Raw genomic sequence first — 23,041 nt, 5'->3', positions numbered from 1 at the left:
GTAGATTGGCCTAACAAAAATCAGCTAATCTGCCCCCCCCCGGTCTAAATATAATTTCCCCCCAGGGGAGCGACCTTGCCTAAGGGATCGCTCCCCACCTCTAAAAAACAACAAAAGAAAAAGAAAAACAACCAAAAACAAATGATACCTGGCGCCTAGAGGTTTCTGCCCTCCCTTGGGCAGATCAGCCTAATAACAATAGGCCGATCTGCCCCCGGAGGGGGGGGCAGAAAAGGCCTTGAAAAAAATTGCCACCCTAGGGAGCGACCCTTGCCCAAGGGGTCGCTCCCCTTGTGCCAATTTCTTTTTTCAAACCAAATCCCTGGTGTCTAGTGGGCATTTCAGAAGCCGGATCGCTTCACAAAATTCCTTTCCTTCCCTTTGAAGCCTCTCAGCCCCCATCACATGATCAGAAGAGAAATGCAAAGGTGTGTCGAATGTGTGCTAGACCCACAGAAAGGCATTAAGGCCCTCATTACAACCCTGGCGGTCGGTGTTAAAGCGCTGTTAAAGCGCTGGTAATACCGCCAACAGGCCGGCGGAAAAAAAATGGGATTACGACCGTGGCAGAAACCGCCAACATAGACAGCCACTTTAACACTCCGACCGCCACGGCGGTACAAACAAACAGCGCGGCGGACACCACCAACAGACAGGCGGGATACAATAGCCCACCCTATCAGAACACGCCTATCCGCCACTTTTTCCAGGACGGAACCAACGCGAATAAAAACACGGCAGAAACAGTACACAGAAGGGAAAACACTCACCTCTCCACACCCCACAAGGAACCAGGACGCCATGGAGCCCGAATTGTAGATTCTTCCGGCGATGGTCTTCCTGCTCCTCTAGCAGGAGCTCCAATGATGGCGGCGACGACCAGTACTGGACCTACAACACGGGGTGGGGGGAGGGAAAAGAGAGTGACAAACACACGCAACACGCAACACCCCCACCCTCACCCTCACCCACAACACCATACACACAAATACATGCTGCAACATTACATATACACCCCCTGACTCCCTGGAAGAACACAAGGACAAAAGGAAATGATTGTAACGATTGTAATCAATAAAAATCCATTAGTCAAAAGTCAAAATCCAGCATATACAATTATGTACATCAACTACACAAGTCCGGATAGTGCACATTGTCCGTGGACCACTAGGCCCAAAATGCATGGGCGAGGCCCACACATGATTCCTGACTCCAAACGGAGAGAACACTGGAGGGGCATCACATAGAAAATATACAGGCACCTCAGGGGGAGAGGGAGGAGGGCACCTGATGAACGCACAATGCCACTGCTCCACGAGGGGGCTCCATGCCCACTGCTTTATCCTGGGGGGTGCAAAGCCACAGTCTCTCAAGTATTTTCAGTGGGTGGATTGCCCACTGCTTTATCCTGGGGAGTGCAATGCCACAGTCTCTCAAGTCTTTTCAGTGGGTGGTTTGCCCACTGCTTTATCATGGTGAGTGCAATGCCACAGTCTCTCAAGTCTTTTCAGTGGGTGGGTTGCCCACTGCTTTATCCTGGAGAGTGCAAAGCCACAGTCTCTCAAGTCTCTCCAGTGGGTGGGTTGCCCACTGCTTTGTCCTGGTGAGTGCAATGCCACAGTCTCTCAAGTCTCTTCAGTGGGTGGTTTGCCCACTGCTTTATCCTGGGGAGTGCAATGCCACAGTTTCTCAAGTCTTTTCAGTGGGTGGGTTACCCACTGCTTTATCCTGGGGAGTACAAAGCCACAGTCTCTCAAGTCTCTCCAGTGGGTGGGTTGCTCACTGCTTTATCCTGGGGAGTGCAATGCCACAGTCTCTCAAGTCTCTTCAGTGGGTGGTTTGCCCACTGCTTTACCCTGGGGAGTGCAATGCCACAGTCTCTCAAGTCGTTTCAGTGGGTGGTTTGCCCACTGCTTTATCCTGGGGACTGCAAAGCCACAGTCTCTCAAGTCTCTCCAGTGGGTGGGTTGCCCACTGCTTTATCCTGGGGAGTGCAAATCCACAGTCTCTCAAGTGGATAACAGTCTCCACTGGTTCTGGAGGGGGCTTGGTACCCAGAGTGCTTCATCCTGTCAAGGACTGAGGTAGTGGATGTGATACTCCACTGGTTCTGGAGGGGGCTTGGTGCCCAGAGTGCTTCATCCTGCCAAGGACTGAGGTAGTGGATGCCTTTCTCCACTGGTTCTGGAGGGGGCTTGGTACCCAGAGTGCTTCATCCTGCCAAGGACTGAGGTAGTGGATGTGATACTCCACTGGTTCTGGAGGGGGATTTGTGCCCAGTGTGCTTCATCCTGCCAAGGATAGGGTGAGTGGATGCCTTCTTCCACTGGTTCTGGAGGAGGCTTTGTGCCCAATGTGCTTCATCCTGCCAAGGATAGGGTGAGTGGATGCATATCTCCACTGGTTCTGGAGGGGACTTGGTGCCTAGAGTGCTCCACATGCAGTGTGGCCGGAACAATACACTCGCCTGGGTGTGTGTGCCTCAAGATTGCCGAGGTACAGGTAGCATGATACGCCATGGAGGCAGAGACATACCCCACACTGCTGCGGCTTCGCATTCCATATGCAGGTGACAACTGTGATGACAGTGATGCTTCATGGAAGCTGCCCAGGGTCCTGGAACTCAACACCAGCCTCGGACGACTGACCACTGGGGATGGTAGCCATGTCTGCGGTGGTGCCACTGTCTGGGGATGTTGCAGGGCCGCTGGCCGTGCTTGCGGCAGTGTCAGTCACAGCGGTGCTTGCGGCAGTGTCGGTTGCGGCGGTGCTGGCTGCAGGGTCTGTGGCAGCGGTGCTGGCTGCGGGGTCTGTGGTGGCGGTGCTGGCTGCGGGGTCTGTGGTGGCGGTGCAGGTGGCAGTGTTATCCGCCGTACAGGTTGCCGTCGACGTGGACAGAAGGTGTGACACTGGTCCCTCAGTAGGTGCCACCATGCCCTCTCCTGACCTGCCCTTCATTTTTTGGCCCTTCCCCACCTTTGATGGTAGCGCAGCTGTCTTGCCACTATTCCCTTTCGTTTTCCCTGACCCCTTGGTGGCAGGTGTTTTCGGCTTCTCCCTCGGGATGTGGGCACCTTTTTCACCTTGGCAGGTGGCGGAATGTCCTTGCCTTCGCTCCGTGGCACACTGGCAGCCTTGATGGTTGGCGCACTCTATGACCCCGCAGTTGCTGGCATCACTGTGCCTGGGGATGTGGTGGCTGAGGTGCTGGGCTGGGACCTGGAAAGCCTGGCCCTAGGGGAAGGACGGGGGGAGGGGTAGGGAAGAGGTCAATATTAGCCAGGAAAAGGTTTTTAGACACACTGAGACGGGTAGATGGAGGGGGTTTGGGAGTGGAATTAGTGGTTTTAGGAGGTGTACGTCTGCTGAATTTGGGTGAAGGTGCATGGGATGGAGGCTGTTGTAAGGTGGATGGCTGTTGGGTGGGTGTGTGCCTACGTTTGTGTACTTTGGAACGAGGGCTCACAGACACACTGGGAGAGGACACTGGGGATGTGTGAATGGTAGTGGGGGTGGTGAATGCACGTGAGCGGTGTGTGGTGATGGGCGTGCTGGTGATGGAGGTAGTGGATGAGGATATAGTTCATGCAGGTGTGAGTGGAGACGAGACTGGGAGGGAGGAGAGAGATGTGGAGGAGGGGGACACAGTGGAGGCAGTGGATGTTGGTATGTGTGCATGGGTATGATGCTTGTGTGAGTGCCTGTGGGATGTGTGGTGCTTATGTTTGCCTGAGCCACTTTGTGTGTTGATGTGTGTGCATGCTGGTCTGATGGTGTGCTTGGGATAGACTGTGGTACAGGGGATTGGGTATGGGTGGAGAAAGTTGGAGGGGGAGGCTGGACACAGGGACAATGGCTGCCATCAGTGCTGAGGCCAGAGCCTGAAATGCTCTCTGTTGGGCTGCCTGGCCAGAATGAATGCCCTTCAGGTATGCATTTGTTTGTTGTAAGTGCCTCTCAACACCCTGGATGGCATTCAGAATGGTAGACTGCCCAACAGGTCAATAGCCTCCTGAGGCAGGGCTGACTGGGGCAGGGCCTGAGGTGCCTGGGGCGAAGGAGATGCCCAACCTCCTGTGTGAGCGGACACGGGACACACGCTGAGGGTCTGCTTGGAGGGCAGTGCTGGTAGGGGGGTGGCGGCTGTACCTGTTGATGTGGGGGCTAAGAGGGGCCCGCCACCACAAAGGAGCTCCCATCAGAGGAGGAGTCGCTGTCACTGCTGTCTGCTCCTGTCCACACAGTGGAGCTCCCCTCACCCTCTATCCCACTGGTGGCTTCAGACTCCGTTGTTTCGCCCTCCAGGGCCAAGTGGGATGCAGCTCCCTCCTGCTCCGGTGCCAATGCTCCTCAGCCTGATGATGCTATTGCACACAAGAACAGGGAGACCAAAAAAAGAAGGGGAAAGACAGGAGAAAGACATGTTCAGTGCATGCAACACCATTACCGTTGGCGGACACAACAGACACAGCAGCCCTCTGCACTACGCCATGCACTTATAGTTCCTAGATCAATCACATGCCCATGGGGTACAAGGCCTTAGCCCGATTGCTGCACACCTGGAAGTCACAGGAGCCGGACTAGGTGTAGATGGCACTAACCACTAGTGGGGTTGGGGTGCCACTGAGCCTGCCTCACAAGGGACCTTGCGTACCAGACTCGCCCTGGCCTAGGGGAACCCACTGCCCACCTCCCCCACCCAGACACCTCGTTATGCGCACAGAGTCAGCTGAATGAGAGTGTACTCACCCCCTTGTGGCTGCTGTGATGCCCTCAAGCGCCCATCCAACTCCTGATACACCACCGCCAGGATCTGGAACATCAGGGGGGTCATGGTGCGACGGGCACCCCTCCCACTTGGGAGGCCATCCCCAGCTGGGCCTCCACCGTCTTCTTGCTCCAGCGGCACAGGTCCTCCGATCTTTTACAGCAGTGGGTGCTCCATCTGTGGTGGACCCGCAAGGTCCGGACATCCTTGCCGATGGCATGCCAAATAGCCTTCTTCTGGTGGACGTTGACCTAGAGGAATAGTACAGGGGAAAAGGAAAATCTTTACCCGTCCGGACTGTCATACTCATTGGCCCACGTTCCCACCCTTGACCTGATGCATATACACTCACCGTCCGCACATGCAGGCCTCAGTCCCCCCCCCATTTGTCTTCCATCCACACCACTCCAAACAGGCGTTGCCCATGGAGCATGCTCACAGTGTACTCACCTGTTTGTCTGGAGGACCGTACAGTTGTTTGTACTGGGGGAGGACCCCATCCACTAGTTTCTCCAACTCCTCCGAAGTGAAGGCAGGTGCCCTTTCCTCAGACACATGAGCCATCGTTGCTTCCAGACACAGGTCACAGCAGTACTTGCAGTGTAGGTCCTCTCCTGTTGAAGGTCAGGTATCAAGTGAGTGAACAGACAGAAGATGGTGGTCACGTCTGTGGCGGTGCGTACCGTCACCGCCAACGTACATCGCCATTGGCTCCTTGGACCCATAGGGTCCAATGTTAACCAATGCTGCATTTCGCTGCGGTCTTCGACCGCCTACCACAACGGTGTACAATGCCAGCGCAGTTACCTCATATGCCCTTGTCCCACCTTACAGGTCGGGCAGCCGCCATTTCAGGGGGCCACATGGCATTAATATTAACTGCATCACACCAATGTAGGCCTTGAATACACACAGTAACAGGCACATTGCGGATTAATAAATGTGTGCAAATGACATTTTCTGATACCTCAGTGTTGGCTGATTCTCTGCTCGCTGTTCTCGTCCATAGGGCACGTCTCCTGGGGCAGGTGATGAGATGGCGGCATCCTCCGGTGTACAGACCACTGGTGGACCTGTCGACAATGGAAAGGAGACACATAATAGTCACCTACAGAGTTGATCGTGCAACAATCCATGACCTGTGTGCCCATTTGGAGCCAGACCTTTTGTCAGCTATCCGCCATCCCACAGGAATCCCCCCTCTAGTGCAGGTCCTCTCAGTACTCCATTTCCTGGCAAGTGGTTCCTTTCAAACAACAGTGGCCATTGCATCAGGGATGTCCCAGCCAATGTTCTCTAACGTGTTGTCCAGAGTGTTGTCTGCCCTGCTCAAACACATGCGCAGCTACATCGTGTTCCTTCAGGTGGAGGATTTGCCCACAGTGAAAGGGGACTCCTATATCCCCAACATGTGTCCCATCATAGGTGCCATTGATGGGACACATGTGGCCTTGGTACCCCCCCGCAGGAGTGAACAGGTGTACAGAAACCGGAAGAGCTACCATTCTGTGAATGTGCAGATGGTGTGTTTGGCAGACCAGTACATCTCCCATGTGAATGCCAAATTTGTTGGCTCAGTGCATGACTCTTACATTTTGAGGAATAGCAGCATCCCTTATGTGATGGGGCAACTCCAGGGGCACCGTGTGTGGCTAATAAGTGAGGACAAGGACCCTATACAGTGTGAATTGTTGTCTGGGTATGGGGTTGTCCCTACGGGTTAGTGTGTGTCTAACAGTTGTCCCTCCATATTTGCAGGTGACTCTGGTTACCCCAACCTGTCATGGCTACTGACCCCAGTGACAAATCCCAGGACAAGGGCAGAGGAAAGCTACAATGAGGCACATGGGCGAACTAGGAGGGTGATTGACCGCACCTTCGGCTTCCTGAAGGCCAGATTCCGGTGCCTCCACATGACAGGTGGTTCTCTCTACTACTCATCAAAGAAGGTGTGCCAGATCATCGTGGCCTGCTGTATGCTGCACAACCTGGCTTTGCGACGCCAGGTGCCTTTTCTGCAGGAGGATGGGCCAGCTGGTGGTCTTGTGGCAGCTGTGGAGCCTGTGGACAGTGAAGAAGAGGAGGCAGAAGAAGAGGATATCGACAACAGAAACAACATAATCATGCAATACTTCCAGTGAGACACAGGTAAGAAGATGTCACTACCTCCCACATGTCATACTATTGTTGGAGCTACCATAAGACTGTCATTTTCACTCAGTGTATGGACCCGGACTTGTCACTTTGCCTTTCCATTTCACAGATGTGGGTCCCACTTTGTGCCCTCTGCTATATTTCCTCCAGCCCTACAGCTGTGTTACATCGGTATGTGAACAAGAAAATTGACATTGCTATATTACATGGTTATTGCAATTACACATTTATGAAAGCACAGACTGACTCCAGATTGTTTTGTGATTGAAGTGTGTTTATTTCTGTGCAAGGTGAGGAGGTTGTAAATTGGGCAGGGGAGATGGTGGAGGAAAGTCCATGGCAGAGTCCAGTCTATTTGTTCCACAGGTGCATTGTCCAAAGGGGCATAGGAAGTGGAGCAATGGCAGTTTAAGGATGGACAGGGTGACAAAGTGGGACAGAAGGGTAACATTCAGGGGGGTCTTATTTCCTGGCGGGGGTCTTGGCAATGTTCTCTGTCTTGTTCCTGGATCTCAGGGACTGTTTGCGGGGTGGTTCTCCATCTGCAGGGGGTGGGATGCTGGTGTTGTGTTCCTGTGGCGGTGCCTCCTGTCTACTAGCACCGGCAGAGGTGGAGGGCTGTTCATTGTCCAGGCTAGTGTCAGGGGCCCCTTGTTGTGCCACAGTGTCTCTCCTGGTGTTAACAAGGTCTTGCAACACCCCTGCAATGGTGACCAGGGTGTTGTTTATGGACTTCAGGTCCTCCCTGATCCCCAGATAGTGTTCCTCCTGCAGCCGCTGGGTCTCCTGAAACTTGGCCAGTACCGTTTCCATCGTCTCCTCGGAATGATGGTAAGCTCCCATGATGTTGGAGAGGGCCTCGTGGAGAGTGGGTTCCCTGGGCCTGTCCTCCCCCTGTCGCACAGCAGTCCTCCCAGTTTCCCTGTTTTCCTGAGCCTCTGTCCCCTGAACCGTGTGCCCACTGCCCCCAGGTTCCTGATTTTCTTGGGTTGGTGGGTTTGCCTGGGTTCCCTGTAGTGGTGGACACACTGCTGATTGACGTGTCCTGGGGACAGAGGGATGGGCCCACTGGGTAGGTGCTGTGCTGGTGTTTCCTGAGGGGGGAGGCTCTGTGGTGGCTTGTGACTGTGTCAGGGAAACCGACTATCCAGAGGTCCCTGATGGGCCGGGCTGGTCATCTTGATCCAGTTGTGCAGAGTGCTGTCCCACTGCATTGACCCTGTTGACGATTCTCCGCCATAGCTCCATCTTCCTTGCAATGGAGGTGTGCTGCACCTGTGATCCGAATAGCTGCGGCTCTACCCGGACGATTTCCTCCACCATGACCCTGAGCTCCTCCTCAGAGAACCTGGGGTGTCTTTGAGGTGCCATGATGTGGTGTGGGTGATGTGTGAGGTGGTGTGTGTTGTGATGTGTGAGGGGATGTGTTGTTATGTGTTGTTTGAGGTATGTGGATGTTGTGTAAGTGATGGTGTTGTGTGTCAGTGGATGCTGGTGTTGTTTATGGTGGTGTCTCTCTCAGGCGTGGTTTCAGAATTCTGGTAGTAAGGGTTTGTGGGTGTGTGTTTTCTATTGGATTGGGTGTGTTGGTGTGGTGTGTGTATGTGTGTCAGGAGTGTGTATTTTGAATTGTCCAATGTGGTTGTGTTTTGTAAATGTGTGTGTATTTTGAGCACGGCGGTGTGTACTGCCAATGGAATACCGCGTTTGAAAGACCGCCACGTGGATTCGTGGGTCATAATAGTGTGGGCGTATTCCTGTTGGCGTGACGGTGTCGGTTTTGTTATCGCCAGTTTATCACTGACCTTGGGTGTGGCGGACTTGTGTGAGTGTCTGTATTATGGCGGATTCCGAGCTGTGGGTCGTAATAGCTGTAGGAGAATTCCGCGGCCGCAGTGGTATGTTGGCGGTCTTCTTCACGGCGGTAAGCAGCATTTACCGCCAGGGTTGAAATGAGGGCCTAAGTTTTTTCTGCAGGATAATAGGGCGGTGAAGTTCTTGATAAACATTTAGATACCTTAATAAAATATTGTAGGAGAAATAGCCAATTTCTGTTATGGACAAGTAAGACAGTGGCTTAGAGGGGAGGAAGTGTAACACAAATACCATGTTATAAAAATGTATTAATAGGATAGTTGTGTGTGGCACAAATCTAAAAGCTAGGATCAAGTTTCTCTAGTAGTCTTGTTCAGCAATAGGCTTAATGCTTCTGTACCAAGACTAAAATCAAAACATGTATGTACATAGTTCATAAAACGACTGCAGAGCCCCTGTTAAAATCACTCAACTGAACTCATTCGATTTACTGTTATCAGCCTCATAACACTGAAAGTCTGAGGTAGCTCTGTTAGGAGTTATACATTTCATGGAAGTTTCAGTGATCAAACTTCTCAGCTAATAATCTCTAACAGAAGCTCTGGCAACCCTAGCAGGCGAGATCCCTAAACAATCTGAGTCATTTAATTTCAGTCAATAAATCTTTCTTTTTCCGGTCCATCAAAAAGAGTTGTTATAAGTTACGCAAGAGGTCAGAGGCCAACCTTAGAAACACATTCCCTTTTTGCAACCAAGGGCTTCAGTGTGACGATCTACTCTGTGCTTTGCTCTGTGTGTGAGTTTAACATCTCTAGTTTCAGTGAAGCAAAAAAGTAAACACGACCCCCTTGTGATTTATTCCTACAATTTGATGGGCCCGTCCCAACAGCTGCTGATTTCCTCTGAGCAAGTTTTCTTTGATAATAAAACTGTGTTGATCTGACTTCTATAGTGTTTTAAGAGATAATTAAATGAGATACATCTTTTATAGGCGTTAAAACAAACTCCTCTGTTACACACGGGGAAGTAATCTCTCAAATTACTTCCTCCTGGAGTGTGATTTAAAATAAGTGACAAATTAATGTTTCAACATGGGGAAATCGTGAATGCCGAGGCATGATGCATCAGTTCGCAAATAGTGCGGGCTGTGACATGTTCTCCAAATGTAAAAAGCCACATATAATGACTAGGGCATTAACAAACTGCAAAACCCATTGCCCCATAAATGTTATTATAACTACAAAACCTTCCTTTCTGCACATCCTTTCTCTCGACATTTAATAGTTTGTACTTATAAGATCCCATGGCCAGGGTCTATACATAATAGATCAATGTGGAAAAATCAGTGTCCTGGACCCGAAGTCGATAGACTCTAAAAGGATGTCCTCGCACCATGTACTGTGACGATTGAATGTTCTAATCCTCCACACTAAGGATACTGTGCAGTGAGTTGCAGTCCTTTCAAGGGGTGTGATCTGCATGCGCCAATCACAGTCGGGTTTGAGCCAGGAATCAATAACAACAACACAGCTCTCTAAGGCCACACTGGCTTTGTTTTAGAATCATAGACATTTCAGTTTTATAAAATCGAATTAAATTAATATAATTAACCCATTACCATAGTGCCTATATCTAGCTGACTCATTTTCATATTCTCTTGTGGAGGTGCTACTGCATCCTGAATACCCGCATTATGAAGTATAGCTCACAGTCTTCGAGGTTAGAAGCATTTTCTTCGGTCTCACATAAAACATTGGATGATTTCGTTTTGCACACAAAATGTTCACCCAGCCAAAGTATAGTAACAATTGCATAACTCTAGTGGACTCTTCTTCGTGTTAACGAAGCTACACAATAGTCCGGTTTCAGTAAGATGGTACTGGCTTGCAATTGATGTCAGTGCTTCATTGCGAGCAGTTAGGCTTGCTGGTGACAGATGTCAGTATGGAATCAAACCACCAAAGTAAGTAAAATTTAACTGGAAATAAACTACACACAAACACGATAAGAAAGCAATGTGTTTAAAATGAAATGAACGAACAACGTACATCCATAAATAGCTGTTTGACACTAAAAAAAAGGAGGAGCCATCACCATTTCATTCTAAAAATGGACAATTGCAATGGCCAATGTGTAGGTGCCCAAACAGTGGGGTATCGTTTCTGAAGTACTTCCTGAAGGTTCAGGAATTAACCATGTACTTCAGGCTGTATTTGCTGAATTATTGCAGCAATGCTGAGCTAAGTTGGGTAACCAAACTGGCCTTATCACACACAGTGTTGGTCTCTAATTCCAGGGCCAAACGATGAAACTGTCAGTTCATTGACTGCACAATTCGTGAAGAAAAAACATGATTTGGAAAGATAAACAGATAAATTAGGAACACTATATACAGCTCTACTGGAGCACCTGCTCTCACACACTTCAAAGGGACTGAGAAAGCACAGTAGGGTTACCTAATATGATTCCTGATTAGAGATCAAAAGCATGTCTGTTAGACTTTTCATCCTTGGTGTGGTCTCCCTTAACTTTTTGCCTCTGTTCCCCAGGTTATTGATGTGTGCTGGACTCTGATTTTGCTGTTTTTGTTACTCTGAGCACTTTACCACTGCAAACCAGTGCTAAAGTGCAAGTGCTCCTTTACAAAATGTGTATGTAACTGGCTTAACCATGATTGGCATATTTGATTTATTAGTAAGTCCCTAGTACAGTGCACTATAGGTGCCCAGGGCCTGCAAATCAAATGCTACTAGTGGACCTGCAGCACTGGTTGTGCCACCCACATAAGTAGCTCTGTAATCATGTCTCAGACCTGCCACCGCAGTGTCTGTGTGTGCAGTGTTAACTGTAAATTCGATTTGGCAAGTGTACCCACTTGCCAGGCCTAAACCGTCCCTTTTCTTACATGTCAGACACCCCTAAGGTAGGCCCTAGGTAGCCCCAAGGGCAGGGTGCAGTGTATGGTTAAGGTAGGACATATAGTAATGTGTTTTATATGTCCTGACAGTGAAATATTGCTAAATTCGTTTTTCACTGTTGCAAGGCCTTCCCTCTCATAGGTTAACATGAGGGCCACCTTGAAATCGGATTAAAGTGTAGATCCCTATTGGGAGCTGATGGACATGTGGAGTTTGGGGTCTCTGAGCTCACAATTTAAAAATACATCTTTTAGTCAAGTTGATTTTAAGATTGTGTGTTTGAAACTGACACTTTTAGAAAGTGAGCATTTTCTTGGTTATACCATTTCTGTGACTCTGCCTGTTTGAAGATTCCCTGTCTGGGTCAGTTTGACAGTTGGGCTGGTTGCACCTCACACTAGACAGTGACACAAAGGGATCTGGGGTGTAGCCTGCATATCCTGATGAGCCATTCGTGCTAGGAGGGGGGGGAGAGGAGTGGTCACTCACATCTAAAAGGGCTGTGCCTGCCCTCACACAATGCAGTCTCCAACCTCCTGGTGAGTGTCTGAGGTCTGGCCTGGGCAAGGCAGGATTTCACATTCACAAGAGACTCTGCTTTGAAGTGGGCAAGTGGCAAGAGTGGGAGGAAATGTAAGGCTCCCTTCCAGCCTTTGCCTGTTGTCAGTACTTCCTTTGAGAGGGTAGGCATTGACATTGTCGGGCCTCTGGATCCCAAGACAGCCATGGGCAACAGGTTTATCCTGGTCTTGGTGGACCATGCCACCCGGTACCCAGAAGCCATTCCTTTGAGATCAATCACTTCCCCTGTGGTGGGTCGTGCGTTGATGGTTTATTTTTACTCGCATGGGGTTCCCCAAGGAAGTGTATCTGATAGGGGTACCAACTTCATATCCACCTAGATGAAGTCTCTGTGGAAGGAGTGTGGGGTAACCTAACCCTTACCACCCCCAAAGTAATGGTCTGGTTGAGAGATTCAACCGCACCTTGAAAGGCATGATCAAGGGCCTGTCAGAGCCCTTGAGGCGAAAGTGGGACGTCCTCTTGCCATGCCTTTTGTTCACCTACAGGGAGGTGCCTCAAAAGGGACTTGAGTTTAGTCCCTTTGAGCTGATTTATGGCCACCCTATGAGGGGACCTTTGAGTCTGGTTAAGGAAGCTTTGGAGAAAGCTGCTAGTAACCCCCCCCCAGGATGTATTCAGTTACATGCTGGCTTTGAGAAACTAGACTGCCCGCTTCAGGAGTCTCACTCAGGAGAACCTGGAAGTAAGCCAGGAGGACATGAAACGCTGCTATGACCAGAATGCCACTCGAGTCGAGTTTCAACCTTGAAAAAAAGTGTGCGTGATGGCACCAGTGGAGCCCAGAGCACTCTAGGACAAGTAGACTGGGCCATTTGAGGTGGTGGAGCACAAGAGCGAAATCACCTAGATGGTGGACTTGCAGTCTCCAAGGAACCCTTTAAGGGTCCTGCATGTCAACCGCCTCAAGCCACACTTTGAGCGGACTGAGCTGTCAATGCTCCTTGCGACAGATGATGGGGTAGAGGAGGAGAGTGAGCCTCTTCCAGACCTCCTGTCTGCAGGAGAAAAAGATGAGTCAGTGAAGGGAGTGATCCTCTCCCCCTCCCTGACTGAGGAGCAGCAAGGTGACTGTCGCCACATGTTGGGACCGTTTTCCTCTCTGTTTTCCCTGATCCCAGGAGTCACACACTTGGGCACACATGATGTGGACACTGGGGACAGTACACCCATTAAACAGAAGGTTTACAGGGTGACTGACATGGTCAGGGCACGCATTAAGGATGAGGTATCCATAATGCTTGCCCTAGGGGTTATTAAGCACTCCAGCAGTCCTTGGGCCAGCCCAGTGGTATTGGTCCCAAAGGATGCTGCACCTGGTGCTACTTCAAAGGAGAACTTGGGTATAAGAAGGGCACCCAAAACTACAGACTTTAGGTCACTTCTGGACATCAAGAGGAACCTCTGCCTGGAGAAGATCTGAAGCTCTGAGGGGAAATGCTGCCCTGCCTGTGACCATGCTTTGTGGAGCTATCCTGCAGTTGCTGCTTCTGCCAGAGTAAGAGGACAAAGACTGGACTTTGTGTGCCTTCCATCTTGAGAAGAAATCTCCAAGGGCTTGGACTGAGCTTGCCCCCTGTTCTGAAGTCTCAGGGCCATCAAAGACTTCCCTTACCAGCACCTGGACTCTCTGCTGAGACTCCTGCCCTGACAAGTGGTGCCTTATCCAGTCCCTGGGCCCTTGAAAGGAAAAGCTGGTGAAAATCCAAGGAAATCGACTTCGGACGACTCGGACCAACACCGCTGCTGAATCCAGTGACGCTGCCTGCACCCGACTCCCTGATCTTCGCTGGAACATGATGACCTTTGCAGGTCCGACACCACTGCAGCCCCGCCGAAGTCCACGACTCCGTGGAAGTCGCCGCACCACGCCATGACCGACGCCGCTCGAAGTACACGGATTCAATGTTTCGCACAGACGCCACGATCCCCAACTTCGCGCATCGGCTTGTTTTCCCTCTTCACCAAGGTACTGAACCTGGGGGTCCGCGTGACTCCGTGGCCGGTGCCGCTGGTGTCGGATTAACACCTCATCGAAGCATTTTGTGTTTCTAAGTGCTATTTATGGATGTAATCTTTAAAAATTCATAACTTGACTTGTGTATGTCGGATTTTTGTTGTTTTGGTCTTGTTTTGTTTAGATAAATATTTCCTTAAACTTGTGTTGTGTCATTTTGTAGTGTTTTCATTAGGTTACTGTGTGTGTTGGTACAAATACTTTACACCTAGCACTCTGAAGTTAAGCATACTGCTCCACCAAGATACCAAGGGGGTAAGCAGATGTTAGCGGAGGGTGATTCTCTTTTACCCTGACTAGAGTGAGGGTCCTTGCTTGGAAAGGGGGTAACCTGACTGCCAACCAAAGATCCCATTTTTAACAACGTCCTACAGTGTGCTGTCCTGCAGGCAAGATCTTAACCTGGCTGTGAAAATTTAATACAGCCCTATTTTAGGTGAGTGGTTACTCTTGGGCTTTCTATCTAGTGGACCATGTGGCCGTAACTCTTATTATGTCCAGCAAAGTCAGCCTCAAGCATGGACCTAGCTCAATTTGTACGCATACACACAACCAAAGAGCTCTTTACATAGCATAGGTAGTGGACAGGGTTTTTAATTTTCAGTGTTGGTTTAGTACTGAGTCTCTCAAATATTTACAGAGGCTTCGTCTTTTGGATTGCATGCTCATGCCACTCCTAACTCCCACTTGTAGCACACTTGGATACTTCACTGTGCTCTGCTGCATCCCTCCTCTGTGCTCTGTTTTGGTGTCTCTAATACTTTCACTGTCTGTTGTTACTAGTATATTTAGAATATACTCAGATTATATTTAGAAAAGGAAGATAAAAAGATCCCTGTCTTCCTTGGACCATCCACTTAGCTCACTTCCGTCTTTATATGTATCTTAAATCAGAGTTTTCAAGATTTATAGATTTCACAATGGCATGGAAAAAGCACAGTGGAGAAGACACCATTTACCTGCTTGGCAGGCTCAGTAGAGGGGCAAGGGAGACCAGCATCAAAACAATTAAATGAGCACTTTTTCCACCACCTTTCCCTGGGGCCAAATTTAAGGTGCCCCAGCCCCTATGCCTGCCATTATTATCAGAAACAAAGATCACTATCACATCCCCTAAAGCGGACGATAAATTGTTTCTTCCTCATTGATAATTTCCTCCCAGTGTAGGATCATGTGCTTTTTGAGGTGAATAGAATCAACAGATTTAATAACTGAATTACATAAGTAATCCATTGGTGATCTATATGCCAAACATTAGACCCACTGAACAAACTGACACACAAATTGATCAAAGAAGTGGACAATAATTTCATACTGGGCAGTTCTTATCCCTCTGTCGAAATGAAATGGCCAATTCTGCTTAGTCTAGAGATAATGGCAATACCAAACAATGACATGAGGATGGCAGACACCAGGAAACTATATGGACACTAGGAATACAGAAACCCTATGCCAAGGCATCTTTAACAAACCATATCATCATTTGAAGGCATGGCCAATTTCGGATACAGGATTTATACCCTCTTTATTACCTCTTCAGCGTCAGGCACAGATTTTCTTTTAAACTCTTTGGTTTCAGCTGTTTCTATCCAGTCTAACAAAATGGAGATTTGGGTCAAACTGCTACAAACTATGGCCAACCACGTTATAGAAATTGACACCAAAAGGTCAAACTTAACTTGATTATGGGGGTCATTTCAACCTCAGCGGTGTTTTTTGAAGACCGCCGAGGGACCGCCGTGCGGAAGACCGCCAATGGTGGCGGTTTTCCACTCGGCCTATTATGACCGTTGGCAGCTCTCCGTCCTTTTACCGACGGAGAGCCGCCAACAGCCATACTGGCGGGAGGCGGGGAAGTGGTGGTGTTCTGTTGGCGGTGTGGTGTCGGCGGAGCTGCCCCCATGGCTCCCGTCCCCTCCCAGAGGATCGTCGGATCAGGTAAGTCGTTCGTCCGTGAGGGGAGGAGGTTGGGGGGGTGTTGTGTGGGTGCATGGGGGTGTGCGTGTGTGTATGTAGAGGGGGTGTGTGAGTGCGTGTATGCTTGCGGGGGTGTTTTGTGTATGGGAATGAGTGCGTGTATGTCTGTGGGTATGTCTGTATGGATGTGTGCGTGTATGTTTGAATGTGGGTGTGCGTGTCTGACTGTGTCTGACTGTGTGTGTGGATGTAGGCATGTATGTCGGCGTGTGTGCCTGTAAGTGTGTAGGTGGTGCCTGCATGCGTGTTGTGTGGGTATGGGTGAAGTGATGTTGGGGGTCGGGGTGGGGAGGGGGGCCCTGCCACCTTTGGGGGGTGACAGGGGTGGTGGGGGGTGTAGGGGAGGGAGTCGGGGTGGGCGTGTGGGGCGGGGGAGACCCCTATCTGTGCCAGGGAAAGAATTCCCTGGCACTGATAGTGCTTACCGCCATGTATTTCATGGCGGTTCAAACCGCTGGAAATCCACGGCGGTAAGCCGGGTCCAAATACCGCCGGCGGTCTAGTGACGGCCGCCGGGCTGGAGACCCTGGCGGGGGCGGAACGGAGAACCGGCGGATGAACATGGCGGTAACCGCCATGGTCATAATTCCCCAAAGTAAGACCGCCAGCCTGTTGGCGGTCTTACCGCCGGTTTAACACCGACCGCCAGGGTTGTAATGACCCCCTATATGTGCTCAAGCAGACGCACATGCTTTGTTAGATCAGTGTACCTGTGCCTCAATATTAGATGTACTTATCACACTTACAAACATGCAACAAACCCAAAAACAGTCATCATACAGCATAATTAAGGTGCATGTAGGCACAACCTCAGAAGAACCTGCTAAGATTATTGAGAGCCGTAACCAACCCTCTGAGACAGGCACATATAAAGATAAGGATACTCATGATGATCCATTTATTTCACAAAATGAACTGTAAAGAAATCAGAAAGTTGGGGCATGGCTTGGACGGAGAAGCGCATGGGTACTTGACTCCGTGTCTCCAGGTGGCGCGGAGCAAGTTTCGACTGTTTCTGCCGCTCTGGGATTGTGAGACGCTTGACAACTATAAAATTCCGATGTCGGAAAGACTCCTGCCACACATGTGAATACCAGAGAGAAGGTCAGAGCTAATCTAAATGTTTTAATCAAGTTTGTCTCCTCTCATTGTAACCAACACGCACATCCTAAAATGCCGGTGTACCGCTCCCGAACCTGGTGCATTGCTTGACTGAATCGATTGAAGTCTTCTGAACAATGCTTGAACAATTTACGCTGATCGTAGCAAGAAATGTATGTGTTTATTCACCTTGTTTGCAAGTTTTACCGAATGCGTGAAGAAAACAAATCACCACAGTTACGTCCAGGTAGTGGCCCTTGGGCGAAGCACTCCCCCCCCGGGGCCTCACACCTCCCTCCCCTGGGTAGGAATGGTAGGGGAATCGCTTCCCCTTCTACCCCCACCCCTCCCCTGACCCCCCCGGTGGCATCTGATGGCATAAGTGCACGGTCGCGTGCTGACCTCATCAGAGGCCTACCCCGCATGTCGGAGGAGAGATGCAGGAGCATTTCTCCTCCGATCACGTGGAGGGGCGAGAAAGGCATGAAAGGAGAGGAAAGGCCTTTCCTCTCCTTTCATGTCTCTCTCAGAATTTCTGCTGCCCGATCAGGATGCAATGGGGCAGAAGAAATGGCAACTAGACACCAGGGATTTTTTTTCTTTTTTTTGTTATGCATAAGGGGAGTGGCCCTTTGGGCAAGGGCCACTCCCCAGGGAGCAAATAATTTTACGTCCATTTCTGCCTACTTTGGGGGCAGATCGGCCTAATATAATTAGGCCGATCTGTCCCCGGGGGAGGCAGAAACCCCTAGACACCAGGGATCTTTTTTTGTTTTTTTTGTTTTTTTTATATGTGTGGAGCGACCCCTTAGGCAAGGGTCGCTCCCCGGGGGGCAAAATTAACTCTATTCCATTTCTGCCCCCCTTGGCGGCAGATTGGCCAATTTGTATTAGGACAATCTGCCCCTAAGGGGGGCAGAAACCACTAGACACCAGGGATTTCTTTTTGTCAGTTTCACGTGAGGGGAGCGACCCCTTAGGCAATGGTCGCTCCTCTAGGGGGAGTCAAATTAGTTTTAGGCCATTTCTGCCCCACCTTGGGGGCAGATTGGCCAATTGTAATTAGGCCGATCTGCCCCAGGGAGGGCAGAAACCTCTAGGCACCAGGGATTATTTTTTTTGTTTTGTTGTTTTTATATGTGGGGAGTGACCTCTTAGGCAAAGGTCGCTCCCCTGGGGGCAGAATTATCTTTAGGCATTCGGCCCATTTTTAGTAGGTCAATCTGCCCCGAAGGGGGGTAGAAACCACTAGACACCAGGGATTTTCATTTTTTTGTGTCAATTTCACGCAAAGGGAGTGACCTCTTAAGCAAGGGTCATTCCCCTGGGGGTAAACTTATTCTAGGCCATTTCTGTCCCCCTTGAGGGCAGATAAGCCTATTTTTATTAGGGGCAAATTTATTTTAGGCCATTTATGCTCCCCTTGGGGGCAGATCGGCTTATTTCTATTAGGCCGATATGCCCCCGTGGGGGCAGGAAGCACTTAAGAAACAGGGATTGGCGTGTGTGTATGTATGTGTTTTGTTTGATGGGGCAGCCCCTTGGACAAGGGTCGCTCCCCATGGGGGCACATTATTGTTGCCCATATCCGCCCCCTTTGAGGGCAGATCAGCCTATTTTTGGAAGGGCCATCTGCTCCCCAGGGGGGCAGAAACCCCACCAGAGACAAGGGATGTTTTTTATGGCCATACCCCCACCCCAAATAAATGGGGCCAAAGTTGTTCTGCCCAACAGTGGGCAGATGGGGCAGTTACCCCTGATCCACTCCCTGGGGGGGGGGGGGGGCAGAAAGCCTACTAGGTGCCAGGGTATTAAACAAAAAAAAATAGTGGGGTGGTGGCTACCAACCAGCCAACCAACCAGTATGCCCCCACCCCAACTGAAGAGGGTAACAGTCTTTCACCTCTCCCCCGCACACTAAAACATCTTATGCCACAGCAAGCAAGAGGACATTTGATTATTTTGGATTTTGGTTTTACATTTGGGCCATGAGAGCTTCTTGTCTAACTCTCAAAATCATCCCACTTGGAATGGAGAGGGCTGCACTTTTTGGACTTTGGGACGCTGCCATGTAGAAAAATCCACAAGACCTAGACACATCTGAAAACTAAACATCTGAGTGAGCCCAGGGTGGTATGTTTCACATGCACCCCACACCATTTTCTTACCTACAATGCCCTGCAAACCTCCAACTTTGCTGGAAATCACACATTTTTCCCACATTTCTGTGATGGAACCTTCCAGAATCTGCAGGAATCCACAAAATTCCTACCACCCACCACTGTCACATCTATACCAATAAAAAGTCTGCCTAAAAATATTTGTTTTCAAACTGCCATTTTGGACCCGCTTTGGTTCCCCCTCAATTTTGACATATTTTTGGCTCTTCCCTGTCACAGGCACTTGGCCCACCTACACAAGTGAGGTATAATTTTTACCGGGAGACTGAAGGGAACGTTGGATGGTAGGAAATTTCTCCCGGTGCAGTGATACCACACAGAAATGTGGGAAAAATCTGTTTTTTTTTAGCTAAATTTGAGGTTTGCTGAGGATTCTGGGTAACAAAACACTGGAGGATTCACACAAGTCACACCTCTCTGGATTCCCTCGGGTGTCTAGTTTTCGGAAATGTTTGGGTTTGGTAGGTTTCCCCATATGGCCGCTGAGCCCAGGACCAAAAACGCAGGTGCCCTCGCAAAAACAGGTAGTTTAGTATTTGATCATTTTCATATGTCCTCACAGTGTTTTGGGGCATTTCATTTCGCGGGCACAAGGCCTACCCACACAAGTGAGGTACCATTTTTATGGGGAAGAACACTGGATTGAGGGAAATCTGTGGCTCCTTTCAGATTCCAGAACTTTCTCTCACCGAAATATGAGGAAAAAGTGTTTTTTGGCCAAATTTGGAGGTTTGCAAAGAATTCTGGGTAACAGAACCTGGTGAGAGCCCCACAAGTCACCCCATCCTGGATTCCCAGAGGTGTCCAGTTTTAAAAAATGCACAGGTTTGGTAGGTTTCCCTAGGTGCCGGCTGAGCTAGAGGCCAAAATCCACAGCTAGGCACTTTGCAAAAAACAGCTCGGTTTTCTTTGGAAAATGTGATGTGTCCACGTTGTATTTTGGGGCATTTCCTGTTGCGGGCACTAGGTCTATCCACATAAGTGAGGTACCATATTTATCGGGAGACTTGGGGGAACACTGGGTGAAAGGAAATTTGTGGCTCCTCTCAGATTCCAGAACTTTCTGTCACCAAAATGAGAGGAAAAAGTATATTTTTGGCCAAATTTTGAGGTTTGTAAAGGATTCTGGGTAACAGAACCTGGTGAGAGCCCCACAAGTCACCCCATCCTGGATTCCCGAAGGTGTATAGTTTAAAAAAATGCACTGGTTTTTCTTTGGGAAAATGTGATGTGTCCATGTTACGTTTCCTGTCACGGGCATTAGGCCTACCCACACAAGTGAGGTACCATTGTTATCGGGAGACTTGGGGGAACACAGAGAAGCAGAACAAGTTTTATTGGCCTTTGTCTTTCTCTACATTTTTTCCTTCCAAATGTAAAACAGTGTGTAAAAAAGATGACTATTTGAGAAATGCCCTCTAATTGCTAGTGCTGGTATGGGGACCCAGAATTTAGAGATGTGCAAAGAAACAGTGCTTCTCAACACCTTATCTTGTTCCCATTTGTTCCCACTCTTTATATTTCACCAAATGAATTGCTGTATGCCAGGTATTCAAGGAAAACCCATTGCAAGGTGCAGCTCGCTTATTGTCTCTAGGAACCTAGGGTTCTTGATAAACCTACAAGCCTTATATATCCCCGCAACCATAAGAGTCCAGCAGACGTAACAGTATATTGCTTTCACAAATCTAACATCGCAGGAAAAAGTTACAGAGTAAAACGTGGAGAGAAATGGCTGTTTGTTTCACCTCAATTTCATTTTTATTTTTATTTGAGCTGTTATTTTCTGTAGGAAAACCTTGTAGGATCTACACAAATGACCCTCTCTGAATTCAGATTGTTGTCTTCTTTTCAGAAATATTTACCTTTCCGGGATCTAGCATTGGTTTCACACCCATTTCTGTCACTAACTGGAAGGAGGCTGAAAGCACAAAAAATAGTAAAAATGGGGTATGTCCCAGTAAAATGCCAATATGGTGTTGAAAAATGTTGTTTTCTGATTCAAGTCTGTCTGCTCCTGAAATCTGGGAAGCTGGTGATTTTAGCACTGCAAACCCTTTGTTGATGCCATTGTCAGGGGAAAAACCACAAGCCTTCTTCTGCAGCCCTTATTTCCTTTTTTTTTATTTTATTTTTTTAATGAAATTTTTGCTGTATTTCTTGGTCTCCTTTAGGTGAACACACAAACTCTGGGTGCCTCTAGAATCCCTAGGATGCTGAAAAAAAGGACACAAATTTGGCATGGGTAGTTTCTGTGGACAAAAAGTTATGAGGGCCTAAGCGCAAAGTGCCTGAAATTGCCAAAAAAGGCCTGCCACCTGAGGGGGAAAAGGCCTGGCAGCGAAGGGGTTAAAACTCAATTTGCCTGACCTTAAAATGGCACCCATGCCGAAATTGTGAATATTTTTCTTCTTTGCTATTTTTAAAATATGTGTGAAATATCTGCAAATAAAGTAAACAGTATACTCATTCCAGTGAACTTGACTTTTGAGGAAAGTTAAAAATGTCGAAATAGATGAGTTATCACAGCTTAGTCTCGCAAACCTATAACTTCGGAACTCTTCAGGTCCAGAATGGTTGTGGAAGTCATACAAGACCAGAATTCTTCGGTGATTGTGATATCTGAACAAATTTGAGACTCAATTTGAGTTTGCTACTCATACAAAATGGCACATTAATATCAACCTCTAGCCCATTCCTTCACTTAAGATCAGCAGAACTTAACATGGCTGAGAAGGAACCTAAACCTCACGCTAAGCGTTCCAAAGCGGAACCAACCTTTCTGGATTCACCGATCAAAAGCAAGGCTGCAATAAACAGTACAATGGATATGATTCACAAAAAACTGTCAGAAGTACATGACCTCGCTAAATCTACAAAATTAAACACAGACTCTATGCAGCTTGATCTAATGGCCATCAAGGCGGATATCAACACTGTCAATAACAAAACATTAGAGACAGAACAAAGAATCACTGACCTGGAAGACGTCAAGAACAAATCTCACAAGGACCTTCTCTTCTTACAATCAATAATGAAATCTATGAAAAAAGACATTGCGGACTTGGAAGACCGAAATAGGAGAGGTAACCTAAAAATGTTTGGGGTTTCTGAAGGATCTGAAAGTAATGAGGGTCCCCCACCCCCCAATTTGTGCGTTTTCTTCTGTGAATCTTGGTTTCCTCTAGTTACAGGACTCCAATCTGACAAAAAATTTGAACTGGAAAGAGCACATAGGGTTCCAACATTCAAACACTCCTATGGATCTCTGACTAAACCGAGACCAATATATCTGCAAACCTCTGTGGTTCCAACATGCAGAAGGAGTCTTGCTCTGCTTGTGTAAAAATAACCACATTAACTGGAATGGATCTAAAATCTACATCTCACAGGACTACTCCAAAACGACACTAGATACAAGAAAAAGGTTCTTGGCTCTACTTGTTAGGCACAAAGATATGAAAATTCAATTTTCTGTTGCAGGTCCAGCAAAATTCAGAATCACCATGGACGGAAAACATCAAATCTT

The sequence above is a fragment of the Pleurodeles waltl genome, chromosome 1_1 (assembly GCF_031143425.1).
Source record: "Pleurodeles waltl isolate 20211129_DDA chromosome 1_1, aPleWal1.hap1.20221129, whole genome shotgun sequence".
Lineage (NCBI taxonomy): Eukaryota > Metazoa > Chordata > Amphibia > Caudata > Salamandridae > Pleurodeles > Pleurodeles waltl.
Note: the sequence above shows the minus strand (reverse complement) of the source record.